General features: G+C 40.8%; 1 protein-coding gene across 2 annotated transcripts in view; it reads right to left on the bottom strand.

Moving 5' to 3' along the window:
* The window catches only part of extl3 (exostosin-like glycosyltransferase 3), a 40,264-nt gene that overhangs the window by 13,213 nt on the left and 295 nt on the right, over positions 1-26,756 (bottom strand). Inside the window, exon 1 of one of the 2 annotated variants that reach the window (XM_049590218.1) lies at positions 1,872-2,018. The exons of the other annotated variant lie outside the window; for it this stretch is intronic. The gene's annotated coding sequence lies outside the window, so the exon portion shown is untranslated. Of the gene's footprint in view, positions 1-1,871; positions 2,019-26,756 lie in introns of those variants that run through there. 2 annotated transcript variants of the gene reach the window in all.

Raw genomic sequence — 26,756 nt, 5'->3', positions numbered from 1 at the left:
GACAAAAAGTAAGAAAACAGTCAGAAAACAGTTAAAATTGAGGTAATTGAGGTAAAACTTGTCAGAAAAAAATATTGTGTATATTATAAGAGCCATTAATGATTGTTAATCACATTTTTAAATGACCAAATCAGATTTTAAATGCCACTGAAATGTGTAGCACTTTGCACCATGCGTTATGAACGTTGCACATTATCCTACAAAGATAAGAAACAATGCGCTCACTCACGATTTAAACTTTCAGACTGGGTGCTGGATCCTTAATGTAATTTATAATAAAGTAAAGACATTAAAGAGAGTATAGATTCTGCCACACGAAGATTTTGGGCAAGACGCCCTTCTTCAGCATGTATTCCGGCAATGTCCTGATCTTTACTACATTATCCTACAAAACATGACAACCACTCACTGAATAAAAGTCAACAACTTTATTGAAAACAATATTCTTTAGGGGATAAAGCTTTCGGAAATATGCCTGATTTTTACAACTGCATTTTATTGGGTGACTGCAATCACATAATGATAATAATAACAGTTTAACAGACTCGTATCTCTAGTGCCAGCAAGCAAGGGTAGCAATGTTTAAATCGACTAGTTGACTAATTGCACACATCCCTAGTGTGAACACAAGGCCAAAAATGCACTAAAAAAGACATTTATAGAAATACCTGTGTGCAAAATGCCCCCTGTAAAACTTATGACTGAGAACTGCAAGCTACATTTGGCAAAGCAAACTCATCAGATACAGCCGAGATGCCGGTCACTTTGTTCTTTTATATCAGTCGGTTACATCTTGTTTGACATTACAAAGACACGAGGGGTGAAAGGCTGCAGGCCCCTAAGGAAAGGTCCACACTAACATTTATTTATAGCCAGGCTTTCCATCCTCAGCCACTGTAAAATGTTTCTTTATGAAGCAAGACTCGGCAGCTCATCCTTTTTCTCGCTGCATTATGTGCATGATTGCCCAGTCCAGGGAGAAAAAAAAATCATCAGTGCACTGCAGAGTACCAGGGGGTATCTTTTTCTTTCATTTGCTTTCTTTCCAAGTCACACAGAAAAGAGCACAAATCAGGGGAGAGCCATCACGAGTAAACTACACACAGTGGGCGTGCCAACACCACCAGCACCTCCAGCAAATCTCATTTAAGGCCTCCTCCTGCATCCCGACCTCATCACAGACTCAAATTACTGAGCATCCCTGATAACGGTCCATCTTTGAGAGTGATGTTGAATTATCTTGCGTGGCTCGGAAGAGAAAAAGACTCTTTCACAACCGGCTGCACCTTCTGATGCAGACTACTGTGCTCCTGCCAGTTTTATTTCAAAGTCTCCAAGATGTTCTGGAGACCGCTGGTGGTGAGCTTTCAGGATATAATGGCTAGTGTTTTATCTTAAAGATCAATGCAACAATAAACTCAAATACATCTCCCTCTTCGGCTCATTTTCATTTTGTTAGAAAACACAAAGAATATACAAAATAAATCAAGACCTCAGGAACTGCATTGTGCAGATGTTTTTGAAAATATAGCTCCGGGCTACAATCCACAGAAAACTAGAAGTTATATTAGGTCCCTTTGAACGGGCGTGAACGTCTCTGAGAGATCCTTACATCAAGTGCATAATCTAAATTTCAGCACAGATTGTTTCTCTCAACAAGCAGCAGGCAATCTGCTTTCTGAGCTCTACAGCTATATCACAACACAGCCCAAGCCCCGAGGACGTCGGACGATAGGCCAAGTGCCAAACAGTCCTTATCACATACAGTACTAAGCCCACAACACTGAGCGCGAGCCTTGATAAAGCAGCGCGGTTCAGAGTGACACAGTCACAGGGACCAGAAGCCAAAAAAGAACGCAGGTGCTGTTTACCTTTTGCCGACATAACAGCTCCTCTCGATAAGGATATTATTCCCAGTACCGGTGAATTCAAACTTCTGTGCTTCTAACGCTTTCATTGCCGGCTGGTTAGATCACAACGTAGACAGATATCATCTTAAAAAACAAACACGGGGGGAAAAAAGTCATTTTTCATTCTGTCTGAGTCGAGTAATCATTTCTCTGTGCTGCCTCCATGTGACGGGCATTTCTGATGTTTAGAGATTACTTCTCCCCCCGTCTCCTGAAAAACAGCATCTTGCAACACAGCTGGCGTGTGTGTATGTGTGTGTCTGTGTGTGCCTGTCAAGGAGAGGAATGAGGAAAGGTACTGGCCAATCACATGACAGGCACGTGACTTCACCTTGCCTAAAATGACCGACATCCTGCTGCTACTTGTCTCCCTGTAGCTGCACCTTAAATCTTACATACCATCAGGCTGCATGAAAAACATTTTCCTGCTAATAAATGCCGTTATGAGTTGTAACATACTTGGAACACACCTCTGCCCACGTATTTTTCATTTCATCAACAGGACTGCAACTAACGATTCTCATTAGCAATGAATTTCCCTAATTATTTTCTGGATTAATGGATTTAGAATTGTCAGAAAATAATGAAGACTGTCATTATGATTCACCAGACCCCAGACTTCTTAACATTCCTTGTTTTGTCTGACAAAAAACAAAAATGCGAACATTATCATCTCACAGTGATGTAACACAGAAAAAAATCATCACATCTGAGAAACTGAAATGACTGAAAGGACCAGTACAGTATATTTTAGTGCTGGGCATTATATAAGATATCGTCTTAAATTTTGGGTGTCACAGTAAGTATTGTCTTTTCCTGGTTTTAAAGGCTGCATTGCAGTAAAGTGATTAAAGTAAAGTAATTAGATTAAACTTCAGTAAGCTTCTGCCTACTTAGGCCACGATCAGGCAGAGCGTGTTTTAGCAGTGTGGGGCGGCTTTTTGTAATGGTTCTCAAGCATGAGTGAAGCATTGTTTAAAAAAAAAAAAAAGAATATAACTCAAAGTTGAAGATTCTTTTTTCAAACTTCAACTCAGAGCGGAAAAAACACTTGACGTCATTGCTTTTTTTTCCATCGTCCCATCACATAAATTGAGAGCCCTTCTGTGTTGCTGCTGGCAACAAGTGGTAGCATACAGTGTTAAGCTGACGTTAGCTTGCTTTCATCATCACCCTACAAGCTGTAAGACATATCTGAGCAAACTGTTGCCTCAACTACCTCTAAAGTTTAGCAACCATAATTAGGCCTGAGGATTGACAGCAGATTATCAAACTTTCCCCAACTGATCCTAAAACAAGCGTGACACTGACCATCGTTTAGGTGAAGCTCCTGGACCAGCTGGTGGTGCTCCCCAGTTTTCCTCAGTTTTTTAATGCAGATTTTAAGGTACAGATCTGTGGGTTTTCTTCCCTGCTTAATAGTGGTAAAACTAAGGTCAGATAATTCAGTCGTTATCAAGCAAGAGAAAGAAAAAAGATGCATCAAGCTTCAAAACGTGCTCTGTAACTGACAATTTCTATGACTGAATAGTGTGTCAATTATATTTATGTTTACTTCATTGATGATGTAGTCTTAAAAATGTCACCAAACACAGAAAGATGCTCTTCATAATTTCCAAGAGCCCAGTTTGACAGGTTAAAATGTCCAAAACTCAAAGATAATCAATTTACCATGATATAAAACAGCAAAAGCAGCAAATCCTCATATTTGAGAAGCCTGAAATTGCACGTTTAGTTTTTTTCTTTTGATCAATGACTTTAAAATTTAATCAAAATTACAAAATTACTGATGATTAATTTCCTTGCTACTGACTTACTGTTTCAGTCCTAGTGTCTAAGATTGATTTAAAGGCTGCAAATTCAGTGCCACACAAATACACCCTCTAAAACAATTTAAACATGCTGCCTTGTGATTCCCATCTTCAATCATAATACACCTTGTCAAATACAGTTGCATTTCCTGGCAGCCACCTGGATACTTCTGCATTTACTGCCACAGCATTACCAAGTTAGTGACGAGAGACTGACTTGACTTTTCCTAATGCCATCTTAAGCAGAAACAACAGAGCATCAGTACGCATTAGATACAGAAGTGACTGCACAGTGTATCTTCGGCTACAAAGGTACAGCCACAGTCAAATAGGGAAACAGAACAATCGAGGTTAAAGTTAGATAAGATGCTCTGGTCCTCCAAAGTAACTACAGGCCAATGGTTTTTGTAGTTAGGAGGGGACACGTACAGTAAAAACTCCCAGGGCAGACGACCCTTTGAACGCTGCCCCTCATCCTGCTGCTCGGTGATGTGCCCGAGGTGCAGAGTGACCGAGTGGCGACTATCACAACAGTCTGATTAATTGCTGCATGACTGCCAGTGTCACAGGGGTAATGGCAGACAGATGTTGGCAAACGCTGTTGCTAGGCCTAATCTGGAGCCAAAAAGCATGCTGGTTTAAAGCTCTGCCCGTGGCTGCCTCCGGGAAACAGAGCAACACACACACACACACACACACACACACACACACACACACACACACACACAGATAGAAACTAAATCTCAATCTCTTCAGATGTAGCTTTCTAATCTGCAGAATGTCTTCTCTCTGCTGCAGTCGGCTTAATCTGACTGCTGTCTGCATGGGAAAACACATAGGGAAGCATTGATCGCTCTGGATTTACTTTGCGGGGATCAATGATAATGCCATCATTACCTACCGCTGAGCTGTGAGGCGGTTTGGTGTTAAGCACCTAAAGGACTACCGTTGTAGCCATTTTCACTTATAGGCTTTAGGCATACAGGGCGGCACAAGAGTGAGAGTGAGCTATAAAATACATTTGCAGTCAGAGAGAGGTACTGGCACGCCCGTCCTCGCCTTCACCTTAAAGCCAAGACACGCCGACATCAAAGAACTCGTGGCAACAAAGGCTGACTCTGATGAAATCATTAATCACATTTTTCATCAACCAAATCATATGTATTTTTTATTTATGTAACCTTTATTTAACCAGGAAGTCCCACTGAGATTGACTGTCTCTCTTACAAGAGAGACCTAGGCGAGGTAGCAGCCAATCAAACACATTTAAAATACAACAAATACAACATATAATACAAAAATCCACAACAAAACAACAACTATTCAAACATAGCGGCCTCTCAAGAACAACAAGCACATGTGTCTGTCGCCACATTCTTTATGATGCCCTTAAATCCATTGATGGATGTAAGTGTTTCTAATTTTAGATCTTCACATCTGTTAAAACACAGGGTACATTAAAAAACAACCACTTGGAGGAGTGTAGCCGGTAACTACCAGAGCTGACACACAGAAGGGTGCAGAGGTAGGCTATCGCTTTAAATATTTATATTTTAAATGCCGGTGAAATGAGCGGTACTTTGCACTGTGCAATATGAACATGACACATTATCCTACAAAACATGACAACAGCTCACTAAGTAAAAGTTACACAACATTTATTTACTGTGTATTTAACGCCCAGCCTCATCTCCACTCAAAAACACACACTCGCAGTAGCTCTCTTGTATATACACACACATACATACACCCAGGGTTGCTGGGACCAAATTCAGCCTCTCTCATTCAGCCAAGCAAGAAGACATCCAGCTTGCACAAGTCTGTGTGTATTAGACTCGGACATACTTTCCATGTTAAACATCCAAAGACAGCTGCGGACTTGTACCAGTCGTGCGCATGCGGTTCCAACCATTGGGAGCACACGTGTGTTTGTATATATGTGAAACAGAGAGAGTTTCTCTAGTTTCCCTTGCTGATCCAAACTCATCTCATTTCCCTCTGGGTATCTAAGGTCAACCGACTAATTTCTTGTGGTGATTAGCAAAGGTAGTAATGTTGCTTCCCCTAGTCCAGTGATTCCCAACTGGTCCAGTGAGAGGGTCCACATTTCTCCTTAGTCATTAGTCCAAGGTCCACACAGTTTAATATATTCAGCGTCATACTTGCGTTTGGCCATGTTGTTTAGATAGTTTGCTGTCTATGTTATGTAGCTTTCTGTTTGTCACTCACTCTACAGCAGGGAATGGCATTTCAAAGTAAAAGCTCTGTGCCGGAAATTCATTGTACTTCAAAATAAAGTGTGTTTTTTACAAACTCGACACGTTCTCTAGTCACTTGTGGTCCATTCACTTCTGGACCAAGACCCACCAGTTGGGAACCACTGCTCTAGTCGACTAATTGGGCACAGCCTTTGCTCCGACACTGATTCAGCATGCTGAATAGGCCCAAAAACAGGTGATGAGGGCTGACTGGTGCCAACAATGCAGGACATACCTCAAAATCTTGGACAACAGATGCTCACCAACAACTGTCCATTGGCTTGGTGTGTCAAAGCCCTTCTACAACACAGTCTAAAGCCTCTGGGCATTAGTCACTGTACAGCTGCAGGGACCAAGTAACAGTTTATATTATTCTTTCAATAGATTTCACCGTGTTGAATTACATCTCGCAGATGATCACTAATCTCTGTATATTGTAGTGTAAATACTCCATTACTCATACTGCAAATCAATACAAATATGATATACAATCCAGCAGCTTTTCAGAGAGCTGAATCCTGCAGCACGTTCAATTCAAGTGTTCTGTAGTCTTCTCAGGGGAAAGGAGAAGCTAAAGCACAGCCGCCTCACTGATGACCCAGATAAAAAAACCTTTTGCTTCACATGGTGAGCACCGAGCGAGCAATGACTTAGTCAGCAAATTACTGGTCAGGCCTATGAATAACGCAGACCGCATTAGTCTAGCAGTCTGTTAATTTGATTTAGAGGTATGCAAACTGACGAGATGCATTCAACACGCGCTTTAATATCAATCAAGATCAAGTTGCTGGCTCATGCCGAGTCAGGGAGCGTGAAAGCATGTAATGTTTGCCGGCGCTCGGAGATGCATCGTGTTGTGATTAATACCAAGTAGGTCTGGAAGAATATCTTCATCTGAAGTCAAAAGAATAACAGCAGCAGGTGCTGAGCTCAGAGCCTGAATGAAGAAGTGAGACGCTGCTTCCAAGTTCCCAGACATTTGCGGGCAAGCGCTTGTATAAATGTTTGAACAGTCTCTCTGCACACTGGCTTTCTGAGACAGTCCTGAAATTCCTCTATGAAGAAACAGGAAGCACAGACAGAACTGACATCCAACTATAACAGGTTTTTACTTGACCGCAATCAACTCAAGGGTCGCATCTCATGCGGGGAGGAACAGGAGAGGCAGCTGGAGCAGTTTGTGAATGAGTGAAAGCTGAAGTTTCTGAGGAGTGACACATAAAGTGAGGGTGTTTGTTTTTTCCGCCTGTCTATGAGGCATCTGACAGAGCTTTTGACAGATAGTAAGATGAACTGAGGGATTTCAGGGCTGACAGAAAGATCACACAGCTTGTATTTTTAATAAGGCCCCTGGTAGCAAGGCTCCAAGAGGTAGCGACTGCGAGGACTGAAATGTTAAGGAGATGAATTTTTGATTTTTCTTTTAATGTCTCGAGAAGAAATGGCTTACTTCTAATGATAAGAATGACAGTGATTTTCCACAGCACTTCAAATACTCTCTTCCACTGCTTTATGTGTGACTCACTGCTAAATCAATCTGAAAATAAATAATAAAACAAGAAAAACTGTCATAAAGCAATTCGGAATTTGTCAGACAGCCTCCTTCATAATCAATTAGTCTGGCTGTGCTTCTGGTCCAAAGTGCAAACACTGAATCATTATTCTATTTAAATGGAAACAAGACCAAGAGTCTACAGCCATGCTTGTGGCTCCAAGAAACTGTGAGCACAATGGTGCTGTTAGCTGAATGCTAACATGCTCACAGTGACAATGCTAACATGTTTATTTCTGTTCATTAGTTTCAGTGTGTTAGCATGTTGACATTTACTTATTAGTGCTCAACACAAACTCCAGCTAAGGAGGATGAGGATGTCATTAGTTTTGCAGGTGTTTTGTCATAAACAAAAGTACTGGCCAAAGTGAAAATTTGCCTGAAGACGGCACTAGATGAAAAGCCAGGAGATCAAAGTTATTACAATTCATCCTGAGGGGAGCATGAATGTGCGGAACAATTTTCCCTGGCAATCCATCTAAAAGCTGTTGAGATATTTTAAGAATTTCTGCTTCCCAAACACAAGAATGCTCCATCTATATATGTTGTTTTTACTTTGCTACATTTAGAAACAGAACAATATTTCACACCCATCATGGCTCTTGAAAAGGCACATGCAAAGACTGTATAAAAGAAGTGGATATAGCCACTTTGACATCAACCATTTCCTGTTTTTGGAGCCAGACATGACCATATTAGAAAAAAAGGGTTGCACTTCTGAGAGGCCAGAAGCGGACTGTCGTGGTAGCACCTTATCAATCACAAGGTAGCCACACCCTAAAGCATACCCTGCTTTATCAGCTATTTTACTTAAAATGGGATCATAAGTTACAAACTGAATATCATGATGTATTGAAGAAGACTTCAAACTAGCAATTGAGACAATACACTCATTAGGAAAAAGTTTACTGAGGTAATGAATCAAGTGAGAAGTAGGGTCAATTTTTCGTAAGCCCTTTTTACAGAGATCATTATATAGGGCCGCTGTGAAGACCCTTCTTTATGCCTCTTTTGCATTTCTACACACAAGCAAATGATGGTGGCGTCATTCCACTCCAGCGTGTGATTACAGACTGCATGCTGCCATCACAGAATCAGAAGAGGTGTACTGGGTGTGACATTTGACACAACAACTTCTGTCTCTCATGTGACATTAAACATATGCATCACCAGTGATTTCTAAACAATAACAATGGCTTAACATGTCAGTCACAATCATTTACCGTCTCTGTTATATGGCACCTGATCTTGTCCTCTGCTCAGACAGTAAGGACCTCCCAGACCTCAGTGTTTTCCAAATTTGTAGACATTTACGGCCACTGTACTTCTTCTTTGAGTTAGCTGCTAACTGCTACTTACTGCTTTTTAAATCTCCCATAGTGGGTCACACACATAACACGCTGCTGAAATGTTGATACCCGTCCTGCCGGCTGTCCTGTTTATACAGACACCGTTTCGGCACTAATACTACCTCCATGGCTTAAAGGCAAGACTGCTATATCCTTCCATTCCACAATCGTACCTTATATTCAGGAAGGCAAGGCGGCCACCTTGAACAGGTAGTGCAAAGGGGGCTATAGACGTTTATGCAGTCTGATGTCTTTTAGCAACTAGTGGAGTCTCCCCCTGCTGGACATTAGATAGAATGTTAGTTTCAGTCACTTCCACATTGGCTTCACTTTTTAGACACGGAGATAAAGCTTTGGGTACATAGTAGATATAAAGTCTTTGGGAAGCAGAAATTCCCACAATATGACTGGACAGCAACTTGCCAAGAAAGATTTTTTGTAGGGTTTTTTGCACAGTGATTGCTGAGATATTTCAAAAAACGAAAAAAAGTACCTCATGGTGATGCTACAGGAAAAGTCGGTGGATCACCAAATACAGATTCATCCTCTGGTAACCATGAATGTATGTTCAACAAATCATCGCAATTTATTTAACAGTTTTTGAGGAATTTCAGTCTGGACCAAAGTAACGACATTGCCATCCCCAGAGCTATGCTGCCAACATTCTCACCTTTCATTCTTGTTTCTGTGACACAAAATAGCTTTGTCCATATTTGCCACAGCTTACAGTATATCCAAACTACAATGGTCTGAAAAAAAAAAAAAAAAAACAGTCCAAGGACAAAGGAAGGGCTCTTTCTGTGGTGTTACAATGTTACAGACATTAATACCTGAATATTTCCCTCAAGTCAGCCACTTAGCACCTCTACGGCAACAGTAGGAAGGTTATATGTACCGTACGGTTGGGACCACTTATGGTAAATGCAGTGAAATCAATTAAAAAAAACCATACTGTTTTTTTCATTCTGCATAATTAAGTGTTCTGCACACATATCACATTATAATAGGTGCTGAGGGCACTGAGAGTGTTTATCAATAGTTCCTTTTTTCCTACTTTTTCTAATGGATTTTCGTAACTTGTCAGAGAGTGTGAATCAGCATTCATGCACTCATAAATTGTCTCTTTAATCACTCCATTCTGTTCCTAACATGGAGCCGCACTAGAGCTGTCGATTAGGTGACTAACAGAAAATTGGTTCTCATTTTCTTCCAGCAAAATGCCAAACACTTCCTGTCTCCGACTTCTCTAATGGGTGGATTTGCTGTTTTGCTGTATTTATAACATTTCAAACTGACTGTCTTTGGGTCTTCAACTAATGGTTGGACGAAATGAGACATTCGTAGATTTCACCTCGGGCTTCAGGCAATTGTGACAGGCATGTTTCACTATTTTTATACATGCTACGCATTTATTAGTTGCAGCCCTAAGCTGTACTTTGAAGAAAAAAAAGAGATACTCGTAAAAACTGAAGCATGCGAGTGTTGTAAATCCAAACATAAACAATTCTAGCTTACTGCAGCAGTGAGCACAGGCCTCTGGAGGAGATGCCGCTGCACTTCAGAAACTCATCACAGCTTCTGGGACTCTAGGTTATCCTGATGCATTCTCCCCTTGAGGGGCTCTGGCTCATTGTGCTTGCAGACAACCCTTCAAATAATTAATTGTGATTTCATGGAGAGGATCGGGGTAGGGCACTCCCTGTGGAGGTGATGGGGGGGGGGGATGGAGGCAGCTGCAGGGGAAAGCACAGTCACAGGGCTGTGTGAGGGGAGCAGCTGTTGCAGGCATGGATCACAGCTCATCTGCAGACGGCTGACTGAGCCATCTCAAGGACCTCTTTTTTTCCACTGGTAAATTACAGAAATGGCTGTAGGGCTGTGGAGTGGTTCTCGAAGAGGTAATAAAAAGTCAGAAAATTCAGGACTTTTTGAGATCCAAGAATAATTTAATAAGAGAACAAACTGTTTTAGTGCTAAAACAATTAGTTGACTAACAGAGTGAAAATTAATGACAACTTTTTCAATAATTTCAAATGTTATTACTTTGTTCTTTTTGTTCCATCACTCATTTACTGGTATTAGCTGTATCCGGTTTCAACCAAATCCATATGTACGTATTGAGCACAGGTGTAATGAGGGAGCTAAATGTGGCTGTGGAAATCTTTTGTGTGACTGAAGCTTATACTTAATTGACTCGTCTGTGTGCAAATGTTTGACCCTGAAAAAGATCAGAGTTTGGTCGATATGTCATGATAATATAGACTCTTTGTTACTGTAAGCAGCACGCCTTGACTTCTTTGAGGAATTCATTCACTTACATTAAATACGAGACATAAGCTTCTTTCCTCCCTTTTTATTTCATAGAATTAACATCAATTCAGTTGTACAAAACAGCTCATTTTTTAAGTTGGGTTTTGGGAGATTGTGATTGACATTTTCATAACGTCTGTACTTCTGGACTTTCATATTCCTACACATAACCAAGACCCTCGCATGGCAGCAGTAGCTTCGTGGGCTTACAGTTTCCACATCTGCACCATCACATAGCTTTTGCTCTTTCTTGGCCTCCAGTTTCCACATACGTTTGCCCTTTCTCTCTGTTTTGGCCCATTCAGTTTCCCTCTGAAAAAGCCCCTGGTCTGTATACTCTGATTCATAAATGTACCCGACTGTCTCCACAGTAGCTGCATAACGGTTCTGAAACCACGACCAAAACGGCGACACAAACTGCCATGGTTCTTGTGTCATGTGGTTTGGTCTTCTGCTGCCACCATAACTGCTGCAGCGCAGTGAGCTCTCATTACATAACAAGGCTGCACTCTCAGGATGGCTGCTAATAAACTTGAGATTGCAGATCCACCAGGCACATTGGCGATGCATGGGTTGACCCACAGGTTGTGCTGGTTCGGGTAAGCTTACTAGAAAATATCACAGGTTCAGACAGGTCAAAAAATGACAAAGCAGTGTTCTGAGTCATTTATTTATAACTTAAAGAATGATTGCTTGCAATAGTCCACCTTCCACCTTCTCTTCTCTCTCTCAAACACACACACACTTGACCCATAGCACTCAGTCCTTGTCTCTGTCCTTGTCCTTGTGACTGGCCCTCATTATGTTAATTTATGTGAAGTTATTTTTTTTAAGTTAATCTACCTCAGTGTCCTTTAGTGTTCCTAAAGTGCTCATGTAGTTGATACAATAAAACCTGCCATGACCCGCCATCTTCACACCTTCCATAAGTCTGACCAAAACATTTGATCTATGGCGTAATATAGTGTGCAGTACAGTTGCCATAATACGTAGAAATAAGGAAGTTCTACAGATCATTGCTTAACTTCTGTGACAGTACTCCTGTCTGTTTCTCCAAACTGGTGGCAGCCAACTGCGATGCAATGAAGGTAACATACTGACTGTGGATAAGTACCTCATACAACCCCACTTCAAAAGATCTGAAGTATCCCTTTAAGTCCAAAACAAACTAGGTTCATCCTAAACTGCTGAGGGTACTACGCTGGCACAGATATGGTAGAGACAGGCTTGGATTTGGAAGAGTCAATGGCATATTTGCAAATGATGCAGATAATGTGGAGATCTATCAGAATCTTCCATACAAAGATATCAACTAGGTTTCACATACTCCATGTAAACATTACATCCCAAATAAGATCAATACCAGGATATTAGTGTGCATGTTGACATACTCAGTGTAATTAAAATAAATCCTAGACAGATGAAAAGAATTCTCAGCCCTCATCCAATTCTAATGATGTGCTTGATGTGGGCAACATTAATTAAATCTTCTATCATAGTACACACAAGTTCATATCGAATATTAATAGATATCATTTCTAACTTTTGTGAAAATCCAATTGAGAAACTGTATTTGGAAAAATAACTTAAATAATAATATAAATCATCGCACATTCACATATATGTAGTTTTTTGTCGAGACGCGTGCGTCATGTACTGTAGGTTTACATTACCAAAGGTTTATAACAAAATCACTTGAGACACTGACTCCTGAGTGCGCACGGTGAGAGAGGAGAGGGAGAGACGCTGTGCTGCTGCCAGAGCAGCCGCTGAATGAGTTCCCTCTGAGCAGTAACTCACTAAAAGAGTCTGAGAAGTCCGGGGCTGTTCATAAAACATTCAGGACGCCACAGTTTATTCCACACTACTGAAGCTGCTCCTCTTTTTGGAACCAATGAAGAGTCAGTAATAATTTCGCTTTCAGCCATGCTTATTGTTGCCATGGGTAACAGTATGACGTCAATATGTCAACAAAATGAAATACTGCGAGTATAACGATCTGAATTTTTCATATGATATTAAAAATTATACCGGAATTATCGTGAACGAACCTACACGCTATCAACAGGTTCGAAAAATTTGACGGTTGACAAATGTACATAGTTTCTCACTTTTTATTGTCATTTAGTTCAAGCCTAATGTGCTTTACTGAAAACACTGCATGCTGCTTTCTGCTGCTCTTCTTATTACCTAATAATGCTGAGGAGACGACAGCGAGGCCGTTGTGATCATCAGGAGTATTGGTGCGGTGATGACCCGGCACAGGAGCAATTAAGTTCACCCTCCGTGAGGACCACCTCCTACTCAGTGGAAAATATATGAGTGTGTTGACCTTTATCTCTCAGTGTGTGCATTAAACACTGGGAGAAGACAAAGGCAAACGGAGGCAGACAGGAAACCCACCCTTCACTGCCCCGTTGTTTAGAAACAAACATCATACGACTCGCCCAGTGATGCTTATTTATAACTTTGCTGGATACCATTTAGCACGGTGGAGACAGAGAGAGATGTAGATAAACAGAAAGAGACAGAGAAGGAGAGATAACCAGAGAAAGCGAGGGCGAGAAGGAATGAGTTCATAATGACAGATGGGCCTGGGCGCCTTCCAACCTCCAAAGCTCCTGCAATATGACAAAGATTACACAGGAGAGCAATTCAAAAAAAGGTGTCCATGTCCTTGCGGGATGGCACACGCTCTCGACTTTGAAAAGACAATCCAAGGTAAAACAAATCTAAAATGTATCCAAAAATATTCATCTGGCAACTTGACCGCACCCGCTGACCAATCTGTGAGCATCTTCGGAGATGAGGCTCTGTCTTTGTAGGAGCTGGGAGAGTGACAAACAAAATGCATCACACTGGCTGTGCAGGGAGTGCTAATCTGTCACTGAAGCCTCTGCTGTAAAACTGCTGTGGCACGAGCTGCCCCCACAGGGGTGAGGCGAGGAGAGACTCTGACTGTGTTGGTGAGAATCGAGAATGTGACAGCCAATTAGAGTCAGGGCAGACGCACAGACACACAGGACTCCCCCGCTTTTCAGCACACAACAGCTCGCACATTTTTCTAATGAGCTGCGACTTCTAAAAAAGGGATACATTTTAAATTTTATTTGCCTTTTCTTTGCGGGAAACTCACACAGCAGGCAAAAATTTAACTACGTGTCCTTCGTTTTCCCCAAAATGGTTCGTTAGCATTGTTACTTTACTCCTCTTGGAAAACAAAGGACAGAGTTAGCAACTCTCAGCTGGTTTTCCCTCTTTCCTTTAATTATGGTTTGACTGGTAACATGTTTTGAAGTCAAATATAATTGATGTGAATCTTTTTAAACCAAAGTGCAGTCAAAATTGGTCTATTTTAAATGTTTAAAATGCCCCACAACGACTACAAGTCCACAGAGGAAGGCTGAATCTGCATTGTCAAATACAGATGTATGAGCTCAGTGAGCAGACCCGAGGCAAGATGCACAACTAATTGTTCCTGATGTGGTGTGAAAAGCAGCATTTGACTATTTTCTTGGCTTTTTCCACTGGCTTTTCCACTTCCTGCATGGTTTTGTCATACATTTAGCTGGTTAATTATATTTGCATATGAGCTGGACTGCTAACGAGGTTATCAACTGCAAGCCTGAAGAGCTACATGTCTTTCTAAAGTGTCTATGTGGAGAATATTTCCTACATCTTCTTCAATGCTTTCCACCACTGTAAAGAGAACTGCAGTGACACTAAAGCTCGGACTAATTGAGGACACCTTTGACTCGCTGCTGCCACTGCTGACTTGGTTTCTTCAGTTTCACTTTATCTCGCCGTGCAGAAAATGTCAGACAGGGTGACAGTGAGATGAGCGAGGAGAGAGGAGGAAATAACATCGGCAGAGATGAAAGATTCTGTTATATTTGTGAGTACACACGTTTATGTGCAACTTTCTGATCCAACAAATAAATCAGCTGACCCAGCTTTCTTGATTAATCGTACACAGTTTGGGGCTGATGAGATTCTTGAATTAATGAGTGATGTTGGAGATTATATTGACTGATCATTAGTGGAAGAAACTACAGCATTGCTATTACTATTAGCATTTAATTTTCAGTAGGCAGGGATTAGGCTGTCTTTTGAAACTTGCAAGGTCAAATCAGTGATGTTTATGGGCTTTCAATGTAGCAACACCTCAAATCTGATAACTTTATCTTCTACAACCATATCTAACCGTATCTTCAAATACAATTTATTCGCAAAACATGACATGAATGTCACATCCTGAGTTGGGCATAAAAAGCACCAACATCATCAACATGTGATTTGATTTGATCAAGCAAATCAAATCAGATATATGATCGTGATATATGATACTCAAAAAATATACATAAGCTACTGTGCAAATTAACTAAGTCAAACATTTTCAGAAATATGCATATTCTCTTTCTCTCTGAGAAGAGTTTTTATGTGTTCCTTTCACTTACTGAGACTACAGCAAAACCGAATGTAGTCTTTGGTGAGATATGTAGAGAGATATGGAAAATGGCAGCTGCTGGTAAAAATATTTAACCATGGCGCATCCCCTGGACGGTAAATCATCGACATGAGTGAGCACAACATCTGCTGTCACAGCAGATGTTGTGACGTAAGATAACAGGAATGTCTGTAATATCCTACATATTTACCTACAAATAAAGGTCACTGTCAAATGGTGGTCTGCAGGGACCTTCATGCTGTGTCACCACTACCTATGCTTAGGCGCACAGAGCTTCAGAGAGCCAGGGATGACGGCAGGTGAGGGGGATGGGCAGGCAGATGTCAGGTCTAGGGATGTCAGAAAATATCCATACACTTCAAGTATCACGATACTGTATTGATTCTCAAAGAGATCACTCAGTGTTGTAATCTTCATTTTCATCTTCAGCCATTTGACTCTTCCACTCCAGTGCAAGAACATATCAGTAGCGTAAACACAAAGAACACAGGCCTATGAAGGGACAGAGTCATTACGGGCGTGCCACTATCCTAAAGTCAGATTTGCTTCCAGGATTGCAATATATTCAATTATAAATCCTGTTGCATAACATATATCGTATTGCAAGACTCTTGCCAATACACAGTAGGGTTGAGAAGCACCAGGAGATCCACGATACGACATCATAAGTTCACTCGTTCACTTTCAGCATGTTTTGCAGCAGTGAAATGTATCTGGAATGAAAAAGAAATGATCATATTATTCTAGTAGACTACCAAAAGCTGATTTGTATTTGTTATATTAATAATTTATCTATTTATCCTGTACAGCTGTCAATACCCATACTCATATATACATGTTCTTATTTCCATATATGCATTAGTAAAAGGTGTATATAGTGTAAATAGTACAGTATATAGCTGTGTCTAAATTTAGTACTTTAGTAGTATTTTATATTTTTCCAATTCTGATATATCTTTATTCTGTAAGTATCCTAGAGCATTTCAGCTTGCTTTTCTATCTGTGCTACACAAAACACAAAACCACCCCCCTAATACACAGCCATGGCAGATATGTGCAGGGCACCAAAACAAAAATACCAACACATCACTGACAGTATGATAATAACATCCAAATGACAAACTTCACTCTCGGTTTCAGTGACAGAAAACACTTTCAAAATAAGTTTATTCTGAGTAGACATACTCTACGATGTTCACAATGTGGCATTCTTTAAAAAAAATTAGTGTGTATCTAGTGGACACATTGATGGTGTATTGATGGTGCATCCTTACTGTATCCTTTCAGATTTTAAAGCGTCAGGAACGCAGGACGTGTACCCAGCAACATCGCTCCTAAATGTTTTAGTTTGTTCACCAAAGGTCCTGTTGTCTGACTTGTCTAATCTTGTTCCTCTGCAGAATGTAAAAACCTCTGAAATGGTTTAACAGCTCCTTTGCACAGAGTGAAGCTTAATTTGCAGGTTTTTTGGACTGACAGTGGTGTAAAATAAGATCTTAATTTCTGAGCAGCACCCACTCTCCAATATTGACTCAACAGCACCAATAACCTCATATATATATATAGATATGGTCTCTGAATGTGGAATACTAACAAGAGATGTAGTTCAAACAAGTGTCTCCTCCATGTCCTGTAACAGGGCATGCCTATGTCCCCTGTAATGCAGCAACTACACTGTCAAGCCCCGTCTTCAGAGGGAATTTCGGTGCTCAAATGCCTGCGACTGGTATTTAACCCATTCATTACCGAAAATGTAATTACAGGCTGCCACATGGTACTCATTTAACCATTCGTGTCTACATAATTACTTTAGATGAAAAGGGACGTAAGAGTCTGAGGCTCCAAACGGGCCCGTCATGTCATACACTGTCTAGAGCGTCACCTAAACAGAAACTAAAACCACTTTCATGATAAATATGGCTGTGTTTACCAGCATTGTTGTGGCTACTCTGTTGCTATAATTGTATGTTATTACCTAAATTAATTTTGGTATTAATACCAATCTATGTCTACTCACGCTGCTTTATCTCACCTCACCTAACCCTGACCTCTAAATAAAGTGCTTATATTATCACATTAGACACACTCTAAAATAATCTTCTTTGGGTTTTTTTTGTTTTTCTAAATTTTCTCCTGAGGTTTCTTTTTTGTTTCAGTGTTTAAGATTTAGGCAATCACATCCCAATTTCTCACTGATCAACAGTTCCCTCCTTCAGCAGGATAAGCATTGTGGATTTCATGCTAGCATCTACTGCTTAATAGTTATAGTCCAGTTTCAGACAAAATAAGACAGGTTGTCTGAAGTTTTCCAGCCAGGCGCCTATCAAATAGGTCTTGCTACAGCCATGCAGAGTTACATTAAAGTAAATTCCTTCCATTAATCAAGACTCTTTGGACATTTGGCAAGCCGAAATGTCACCGTTTTGAAGGGCAGGGCCGACGTTAATTAGTCACCTGGGTTACAATCACGCTTTATCTGGAGCAAAGTGAATCTGGCAGGTCGCAACTACATGAACTTTCACAGCTCAGTGTCTCAACAGTTTGTCCAAGACAGGAAGAAGAATGAGGGCAGGAAAAAACACCACAAGTCTTTTTGTATTCAAGAGTGGGAGCTGCTTCGGTGATTGAATACATGTCGAGTTCACTGCAGCAGAGAGGCTCTCGTGTGTCAAAAGAAACCTCTCTCTTTCTCTCAGTGAGGCAGCATCTGAGGTAAAGTTGAACAAAGGCAGTGCCCACCACATCCTGTCGGTCTATATTTAAGTAGGGTACCCGTTAAGAGGAGTACATGGGGAGATTAAAAAAATCATAGCTGTAACGACTGAATCTCCTCGTGTCGTGATTCTTTATTTCCTGAGGCCAACCCAATGAATATTAGCACTATGTGAAAGATCTCGTACAAATCTGTATTTAATTTTGTTGATTTGAGATTTATAGGAAAGCATTTTAGTCATTACTTGGGTGCTTTTTATTTAGACATTTTTACTGCACAGATGAAAGTAAGTCATAATGACTAATGCTGCGTTCACACTACAGGTGACACTGCAACAGGCTACAAGTCACTTTCAATGGAAGTCAGTGAAACGAAGCTACAAACAGACACATCACACTTGTCACTGCGTATAGATGTGACACGCTACAAATACAAGCTGAGCTGTAAATCATGTTTTTGTTTCTAGCTGTGGCGCTCTTTCATTTAGCTTAGTTAGAGGACACTTTGCTGGCTTTATGTGCATTGCGGTGCACACACAGATTCAATGGGGCGGTGAAATGTGATGTCACAATGAAGCTCAGACACTGATCAAAAGCAAAGATACTTCAAAGACCAAATACAAACTTTGGATGACATTCAGTCGAGGCGCTAAGTGGCATTTCATTTAGCCGACAGGGAAATTAGTCACCAGGAATATTCCTAGTATATATGTATGTATCTCTTGACCGACACAATACTTAAATGATGTACACACCAGTAGTGCACAAAGTGTTTTCAAATTTTCCCAACTGTGAACATATTGGGTGTCTGGTGGGGACAAATACAACGAACTTAATAACTAACTAACTTGGACATCTCTGTGTGATGGTGGTCAACTGACTAACAGCTGTTGTCACATTATTTACACTCACTATCTTGAATTTCTCATAAATAAAGAGTGCCATACAAGACAAACACTGATAGGTCTTTGTCCACGGTAGACTCCCTGACTTGTCAAACACAGGTGTAAAAAATAACAATGTGTCAGGGCCCTGCCATTGTGCATTGACACGGCTTACTCGTACACCTAAATGGAACAGAGCCATCATTAATGTTATTATGTACACCTCTGTTTCCTGCTATAATTAGTCCAAACGTCTCCTGAGAAAAAGGCCTGTTTAGAACAGAAAACCCCAGTGTTTACTCGACTACACCTGCTGGTTTGTAGGCATCAACTGCCTCACTTAGTTCTGAGCATTCTTAAGCCTGACATTTTGTCAGTATGGTATTATGTCTACAAATGTCAAAAAATAACTTATTGTGCCTCTCTCCTCCGTCTGCCCTCGAAAAAGTTGTGAACAGCCGTGAACTCTCAACAGTCTGCAAATGGAAGTATGGCTCCAAATATTTGCCTTGACGACTGAATCTAATTCTGTAGGTCTCTGCCAATTTCCTCTCCCAGCATCAACAACCACTGTGTGCCAGCCCCGCAATATCAGCAATTTGGCTAAATCCATAAACACAACTAGTTTGTAAGCCATGATAATCACACAGAAAAATAGGCTACGTCTGGCTACAACTCAGAAAGTGATTTAAATCCACAGAGAACTGTCCTCATTCAGTAATAAGGCCAATTTAAACTTATATCACTTTGATGCTGTTAGCGTAAATATTCTATAATTCACTGGCACTTCCTTTGTAGATATGAAGCTGTTTTAAAAAGACTGGATTCAAGTCAAAACCTTGAAATCATTAGCACAATATAAAACTGCCAGCTGACACATGTCAACTGAAGAGCTTACATGGACTCTACGAGCTAGGCACAGGAGAAGTTCATGCACTTAAATCAATTTTGGTTCCAGTTTTTAAGCTATTACACTACATAACTGTATCATTAATGGCTGCAACAAGCAATTGTTTTTATTGTATTATTAATGACTACTTTCCCAATTAATTGTTTCAATGTCCAGTCTATGAAATGCCACAAAATAGTCTATGAAATGATACAAAACGTGTCCATCAGAATGCAAGGTGACGGCTTCAAATGTCTTATTTGTCTGACCAACATTCAAAAACATAAAGAAATTCAATTTATGAAGACATAAAAAAGAAAAGCCGCTAATCCTCACTTTGAGGAGGCTGCAGCCACAAAATATTTGGCGTTTCAACCTGTTTATGACCAAAAGATTATCGACAATAATCAAAATTGTTGCCGATTAATTTTCTGTCCATCGCCTAATTGTCTTGCTATAATATTGTGTCTGTAATATCCTTCAACCTGGCCTTCCCCTGCACATATTTTACAGGGAAAACAGTTAGCGGGTAACACGGCAAAATTAACACACAAGCACTGAAATCCTGCCCTCCTAACAAATAAATCCTCTTGTTATCTTTCCATAGCAGTGGCAGCAGCCTCGCTTGCTGTGTCCTCCTGAGAGCTCTTCCTCTCCCCCTCCTGTGCATGCTGGCGTCGACCATAACAGATTGACTCAGCCCGACAACAGCTGCCAGAACCCCGCAAGCCTCGTCCTCCAGACACTGATGGATTGTGGGAGGGGAGCCAGGGTGATTAGCCCCTGACATGGGAGAATGATTGCAATGCACCACCCCAAAAGAGATTGCACCTGAGTGTCAGCGTAGGGCATTCACACTACTTTAAGTCATGTTGTTAATGTCCATTTGGCCTGAACAAACACACCGGGCATGTCAACAACAAGTGGCAGGATTGTGTAGGGGGCACTGATCAAACTCGTCACTGTCTGGAATAAAAAATAAATCAGGGAGATAAAAATGTGATGGCCTCATTGTGACAGTGATTGCACCCCTTTTCACAGGATATGTTCTGCTGTGTGATTTGTTTGTAAGAAAGCACTGACAATCAAATATTCACTTGCGCCTCGCTGCAAAGTTTATTTTTAACATAAAGCACTTACCTTGAGTTTGACAGTGACATACACTAACTGAGGTCCACTGAAGGTAAGCTAATGGTGCTTCTATTTGAGGAAATATTGCTGCTTGGGGAAATGAATTAGCCGAGAAATCCTACTGCTCGACTCGCAGGCATGGCACGGAGCGCTGCTGTTTGCTTACTGTGCCAAAAGTAAAAACTAGTACTGCCATCTCTCGCTCTTTTCCCAGCGTTTTTCTGCTCTCGCTGCTACGAGCTGCCACATCTGTTCCAGTCAGAACTTTTATTCACGCCATTCATTTCTGTCTCTCTCCCCTTGTGCAGTAATATTGAAAAAAAACATCCTGCTGTTATTCAATAAACATACAGAACAAGCTGTCCTTGGTTAATGTGGCCTCTTCAACCAGATGTTCATTAGAGTAGAAGAGCTCGGGAACACTCGGCTATTCAAGTGGAGTTGAACCTCTGCGCTTTCTCAGACGAGAGCAGGACAGTTTGACAGAATGAAAGTCAAGAGTCAGCGGCTCCATTTGGTGATTCATCCATACCCTCATTACAAGGACGTGGCACTTAATGCCCTAGCCTCAATGCTCAACACCACAGCCAAATTTTCTCACTCTCAACGGTGAAATTTTATCAGACTAAAACCATAATTCAGGGCTGCAGTAAAGAGGTACACTCCATCCCTGATACTAAAGTAGTAGTGCGCTGCAACATCAAACCACATTCCTACAACACCACATGTCAGCCAAACGATTTAAGATAAAGGCCTTTGAACTGCATTTAATTCTATCGTAGTAATCTTTGATTGGAGAACTAAAGTCTATTGACTGTCCCTGACCGGCTTGTCTTTGTCCTGGCTGCCAAATCACACTATTAAGTACACATTTTAGGGTAACTGTTAAAAACAGCCAAGTGTTACAGCTGTTTTTCAGACAGCTTTTTGCACTTGAACAACAAAAACATAATTAGCACTTCTTCTACATCGCAATGTAACAATGAGAGTCGGGTCAACTGATCATATTTAACACTATAGTTACACCCACATAAACACGCTTTTGTTGCAAAACGGCATTTTAAAATGAAGCGTTTTAGCACTGTCTCAGAAAAAACCCTGTCCATACTAACATGCCTGAAAATGCATATCACATGACCATTTATGTACCCTGGGCACGTGGTGCTGGTGTAAATGGGAAGTAGATTGCCTACTCTGGGGTTGGTTGTTTAGCTACAGAAAATACTATGGAGGTAAGGCCAGAGATTTCCTTGCTTGGACCAACGATGAGTTAGAACTGTTACTGAAAGTAAAACATGAGTATATGGCAGTCATGGTGACAGAAAACAATGATTAGGAGTTTGTTGCAAAGCAAATATGGCGACATATTTGAGCAGCACTCAGAGCATTATCCATCACCAGAGGACACCATTTCAATGGGAAAGGAGTACGCACACAAGAAGAATCAAATCACACAAGATATGAAGGTGTATCTATAATGTTGTGGCTAGAAACTTCATGACGAATAAGACCCAATCGTGAAGCAAACGTGGGTGTCTGTGTCATCATTTTCAAAAGTCTCTGTTTCCGCATGTCCAGACTAAAACACAAACTGTAAAGGTTCAGTAGCATTTTCAAAAGTCTCCATTTTTGGGTTTCAAATACACCAGAGCAGTGTGGACACTAGACGTAAACCATCGACAGTGTAAATATTGGACGTAGCTACCATGATGTCACCCGCTGGTTTGTGGACTCCTGATTTGAAGGCTCAAGTTTGGCAGTACGGATGTCGGCGTCTTGGTTATTTGCAGCCAGAAGTGACCATATTTGGGCAAGAGGCTGGCACTGAGAAGGAGCGAGGGGTGGATCTGAGTCAGAAGCCGAGGACACTATCGCCGGACAGCCTGTCACTCATAGCAGCCTGCCTTTAAATATATGTAACCTTAAGCTTTACGAAAATGCAAACAGGTGAATAGTAAAAAAATTCAGTCCCCACGCAGTTGTCATGAGCTGAGAACTGTTTTTCTTAAAAGGCTGTAAACATGCTTATTTCTGCTGTAGAGTTAAGCATTTTAACATGGGGGTCTACAAGGAGTGACTCCAGTTTGTTGGCTTCATTTTTTAGCCCCAGAAGTTGCCACTTAGTTGCAGTAGTTTTGTGTTGTAAAATGAAAATGAATTAGTGTGGATGTAGCTTATATTATCCAGGTGTACTGGCACCTTCTATCAGTGACCTCTGACAACAGATGGAGGGAATTTTTGTCACTTTTAGCTCACGTTCTACTCGCATAATAAACTGTTAACATGTCCCAGAGCACTGGTATTGTGCATGGTGCTTCACTGACAAGGGTTACTGGGACAGCTCAATAGAACAGAGCATCAATAATGTTATTGGCTACACCTATGCTTTTCCTGCTGTAACCTTTCAAAGTGTCCTCTATGAATCCTTTGTGGGATGTTGGCAGATGATACCTCATAGGCCTACATCTCGTACACATACTAGACTTCGTTAAACCTGCACTAACTGATCTTTCGGCCACTTGAGGGCAGCTCTATTTTTGGTCCCTACTAACTCCCGAGGGAAAACATCTGGCTCTATAGCTGCTAAATACTCTGCTATGTTCACCAGCTAGTCGCAAAAGGTGTCTGCCGTCTGTCTGGTGCTGAACAGGTAGTGTGCAAGGGGTTTTTAAGAGCTTTTTGCTGAAAACATCTGCCTGCTGTGGCCGAAAACAAGCCCATGGGGGTGAATCAGAACGATGAAGTCCAGGCCAGACGGCTTAACAATGACATGAAACTCATTTTAAAGCTTTGTTAAGAGGAGCTGCAGATTTGGGTATTCACGCTCAGTAAGTTCATGACTGTGAGCAGCTGCTTTCACATTGTCATTTACCACATTGTTATTGTAAAAATACCAATTAGAGGTCTTTGAAATAATGTGGTAAAAAATCAATTTGAAACTGCCACTTGTTTATATTTCATTAGCAGCACCCAACTGGAGATTTCATTTGCAAGAAAATGCCTTTCAAATGCTATCTAGCAGTGCAATAGGATTTTTTTTCCCCCAATTATCAACATCTGTCGCAGGCCAAAATATATTACATTACTCAAATACTACTAAATCACGGCACTAGAATGACCCTGCACGTATGAAAAATTCAGAAAATTGGAGCATTGGGCAGGCGTCCAAGTATTTAATGAGGGCAGCACATCTACAGGCACCTTGTCACATAATGAAACGCTGATTTTGTCATTATTCTGCATTGTGGGATTTGTTGAGTCCTACGTGACCACTGGGAGAGGAAAAAAAAAATCACTCAGAGACAGCATGGTAATCACGCCTGTATGAGAGAATGATCAATATCCTTGTCCACAGTGGGATACACAATGCCCCTTACAGTCCATATTAATGCATGCTGTGGTCCGGTCTAACCATTGCAGGGCGAAGTTCAAATCATACAACTGGCTCAAGATTATCTTTTTTTAATTTGTTAAGTAGATGGGCAAAGATTAAATCTATTATGAAGGCTTTTTATTTCAGGGTTGTAAAGACAGCTCTTAACAAACCTCTTTTATTTAGTTGACTATTTCAAACACTGAAATAACACGCTCCTGTTGTTTATATCTCAGCAGGAAGCAAATACAAGAGAGAAGAATGCCTCCATTAAAACACTAAGCTATAATCAACACTAGCATCTGCAGTGATACATTCACAGGCAACTGACCTAGAAAAACTACACCGCTGTCTGGAAACTGTCCTGAACATCTCACACAGATGCCCAGAAATATAATAACACATGACAAATATACCTGATATCATAACTTAAAAGTGATGAGCAGTGGCTTGAAACCCACAAAACAGACAGCGATGTGAAATCTGAACTCTAAAACTTTTGCTGTCTCTATACATCAGGTGAGTATTTTGCAGTCCCTTTTTAGTTTTCTCTACATCATCAGATTCAGGACGCTGCATATGTTCGTGCTCAGCAACTTTGCTTTCCCACCAAGTTTCAGACATTGAGATGCATAAATAACAACGTGTAAAGAAACAAAGATATTTGACTACGATGTTTTAAGTGATTTGACAAGAGCATCCTTCTGTCAAGTAGAAATGCACTAAGGAATGCTCTGATGATGCAGCCACAAATAAACTGACCACACAGCTCTGGGCCAGCAGCTCTAGTAAGGTCGCTATTAAGTAATAAAGTCCGAAGCTGATTTACTGGTTACTGAAGCATGCTGTAAAAGTAGTGCCCTGGGCCGTAACCTCAGTGCAGCAACAAGCATGCTAAACCCAGCTGTAATATAGGCTGCTGGGGTCTATTTCCCAAATCTATAGGAGGCTGACACCCTCATCCTTCAGCTCATACTCTCTGGGTTGTGCTAAGCTCCCCTGTCTCATTAGTCATTGGTTGAATGCCACATTGCAAATTACACAACATCTGCACTCAGTCTCCAGTTTATTAGGAACGACTAGCTAAAGCAGTCTAATAAGGCCCTGCAATTAATCCTGCCTTCATGTTGTTGTGATGATCAGATTTTGGGTGCTATTTTAGTCTACTCTTTATATAACCAGGTAGTGTAATCAATGATTTAGTCAAAAAAAAAAAATAACATAAAACATTTTGCAGCAACTTCTTATTGCATTTTAAACAATGCCATAGGAAATCAATACTGTATAACAGGACAAACACTGAGTCAAGTGTGAGACACAATCAATACCCACTATGATTATCATAGCAAATATATTATTGCAGTTAATGCTACTTTGCTCAATGGCAAAGGTGCAGCATGACTGACAGAGCAACATTCAAACGTGTATTTTAAGAGACCTTATCTGAACACAGCAATCAGAGCCTCCATTTCTAAATGTGTAATTTAATAATTATGTCATCAATATTAATGGCAGCTATTATAGTTTACAGGCAATAATGTAAGGTATAATAACTAGTGTGTCGCAGAACAGATCGGCGGTGTATTAAAGCATGCTGACTTAACGAGAAGCTCATTATGGCTTTCATAATCAGCGCGTAATCATGCAAGTATTCGTGGTCGCCAATGAGCACGTCGACATTAAATTGCCAGATTTGTTAATGGAGTTCGGCGTGACATTTACTCCTTATAAAAGAGCGGCACATTTTTGGGGGTTGTGGGTTTGACAATCAAATGGTGGTTAAATAATATGTAGTTAAAGGTTTGATGTGTTTCGGCAGTCGTGTACAGACTACTTAGATTAGGCAAAGCATCGAGTACACCGGCTTGGTTGACGTGTGCCTTTGCCGAGATCAAAGCAAAACACACTCACGACTTACAGCGGCTATACTGTACGACTCAACAAAGTCTTTATAAAAACTACCAACCTTTTACATTTACACCTCTTAGAAATGCCTAATATAAATCCCAGTGAGCACAAGTGGACACACGGCTGTAGTATTAACTAAATATGGACAGGGGGGTTTGCAGGGGGGGAAGACACAAGGGGCCATATGTCTCATCTGGCCAA

The sequence above is a fragment of the Epinephelus fuscoguttatus genome, linkage group LG11 (genome assembly GCF_011397635.1).
Source record: "Epinephelus fuscoguttatus linkage group LG11, E.fuscoguttatus.final_Chr_v1".
Lineage (NCBI taxonomy): Eukaryota > Metazoa > Chordata > Actinopteri > Perciformes > Serranidae > Epinephelus > Epinephelus fuscoguttatus.
Note: the sequence above shows the minus strand (reverse complement) of the source record. Positions and strands in the feature narration are given on the sequence as shown.